The sequence below is a fragment of the Rhincodon typus genome, chromosome 8 (genome assembly GCF_021869965.1).
Source record: "Rhincodon typus isolate 14 chromosome 8, sRhiTyp1.1, whole genome shotgun sequence".
In the NCBI taxonomy this organism is placed as follows: domain Eukaryota; kingdom Metazoa; phylum Chordata; class Chondrichthyes; order Orectolobiformes; family Rhincodontidae; genus Rhincodon; species Rhincodon typus.
Genome location: NC_063339.1, coordinates 93,747,979 through 93,750,312, shown reverse-complemented (window position 1 = coordinate 93,750,312; position 2,334 = coordinate 93,747,979). Strand labels below are relative to the sequence as shown.

The 2,334-nt window shown below is 45.4% G+C and overlaps 1 long non-coding RNA gene across 1 annotated transcript in view; it reads right to left on the bottom strand.

Annotated features, from left to right (window-relative positions):
- Window positions 1–2,334, bottom strand: part of LOC125483863 — a 21,478-nt gene that overhangs the window by 1,021 nt on the left and 18,123 nt on the right. The window lies entirely within an intron of this gene.

The window sequence follows — 2,334 nt, the reverse complement described above, 5'->3', positions numbered from 1 at the left end:
TATTTTCAGTATCAATGTGCAGTCCCAGGCTCAACGAGCATCAGCCTCACTGAAAGCAAAGTGGTGACAGCGGTTAGTCCAGCAAATAGAAACCTTCTGACTCCCCCACTTCACCCACTGTCTAAATGCATACAGCTCCATCCTGGATGTGATTTTCCCTCATTTTTAAAATCAATTTGTGATGTATACTATCAAAGTCTATGTCAGCATTTATTGCCCATCCCATTGTCCTCCTTGAGAAAGTGATGGTGAGTTGCCTTCTGGGACTTGCAGTCCTTGTGGTGTAGGATCACCCACAATGCTGTTAGGGAGGAGTTCCAGGATTTTGACTCATTGACAATGAAGGAACAGCCAATATGGAGCAGCATGATATTCAAATCCCAGTGACTCCATTAGATCTTCATGTGAAGGTCATTTTGAGACTTCTGTCTGCAAACCTTCCTTTCTAACATCCTGTTAATGAGAATGGTGTGTGATATGGAGGGGAGCATGCAGGTGGTAACAGTCTCATGTAACTGCTGCACCTGTTCTTCTGGATGGTAGAAGTTGCAGGCCGGTCTAGCAGCTCAAATATTGCAGATTAACCGCAGATCCAAGTCCTATGATCATTTGTGAACGTTCTTATGCTTCCACAGACTGGATGACTGAGTGAATCCGATGACTGAGTGAATCCTTTCCCACATTCAGAACGGATAAACAGCTACTGCCAGTATGAGCCTGGTGTTGTTTCTGTAGTGTAGATGAACCTCTGAACTGCTTCCCACACTCGGAGCAGGTGAATGGCCTCTCTCCACTGGCAGCACGCTGCTGTTTCCGCAGAGCAGATGGATCAGGGAATCTGTTCCCACACTCAGAACAGGTGAACGGTCTTTCCCTGCTGTGACTGTGTCGATAAAACTCCAGCGTTGACAGGGAATGAAATCCTTTCCCATGGTCCTCACATTTCCATGGTTTCTCCATTTCATGTGCAGCTTTGTGTCTCTGTAAGTTTTACAGCCAGTTGAATCCTTGTCCACCCAGAAACACTGGTATGGTCTCTTCCTACTGTGAACGGTGCAATGTTTCTTCAGGCTGGGAGATTGGATGAAGGTATTCAGTTCACGAGAAAACTCTCACTTCGGTGTGTATGCCTCAGTACTTTTCCAGACAAACTGATGTTTCAAATATTTTGAAGCAGATCGAACAGACAAATATTCTGGATCTATGGTTTCAAGCCAAGGATATTCAAGTGCCAGTTATTCACGTGATGGTCGTTTTAAGATTGTTGGGTAAATCTTGCCTTTTTAACATAATGTAAAAAGAGATATAAAATTCATCACGATTAGATGAGAAATTCGGTGAGAAATTCAGAACAGCCAAATCTAAGTGATCACCATTTCTTTTCCTGGACTCTCTCCCAGACTTCACTTCCTTTCCTTTCAGTCGCTGCAAGTAAATAATTTAACAACAGAATTTAAAAAAAAGAAATTGGGAAAAATTGCTTGCACACAGGTGATGGACAGAGGAAGAATTTAAGTTCAGTTCAATCTTCTTCCAGACAGAGCAGCAGCAACAGTTTCGCTGGACTGTCCCGCATTTGTGCTCAGACAATAGGGGAGCTCTAATTAGCTGGAGGTCAAGCTTGCTTCCAGTCCTCTGGAGGTCAAGCTTGCTTCCAGTCCTCCAGCTCTTTCTGTTAGTCACATTACAGAATTACGACACAATTGGAGTGGAACACGGATCCACGTGGGGAAGCAGCTGCCATGACCCCATGACGATTGAAACCTTCTGCCAATAGAAAAAGAGGGTGTTGTGATCACGAACCAATCATTTAACGAGACATGTTCCCGTCCCAAAAAAAATACCCTGAACACGTGCGAATCCCGGTTTCCCACCCACGTGGAGCCTGCCACATGACCCGCATTGACAGGGATTGTGGGAGTTGTAGTCCCCATGAAGCCTCTGGAGCTCTGTCTCTTGAAGGTAGATGAAAAGAGTGGGGCAGAGGGTGGTTGGAACAGGATCCCCATCCAGACACACAGGATATGTGGGCCGTCATTGATTTTACCGAGACACCCTGCTTAGCCAAAACGTTTTCTGATATCAGTCATAAAGACTTAGGGTTGGAGCAAGTTACTGTAGATGCTGGAATCAGTACTGAAAATACAAAGTGCTGGAGATCACAGCAGGTCAGTCAGCATCCGTGGAGCGAAAGGAAGCTATCGTATCGAGTCTAGATAACTCTTCAACAGAGCTAAAGTGATGTGTGAAGGAGTGGGTGGGCTGGAGTTTGAGGGGTTGGTGTGCCGGGGGAGAAAGGATGTTGATAGTTCAGATCAAGCCCCAGAGGGAATG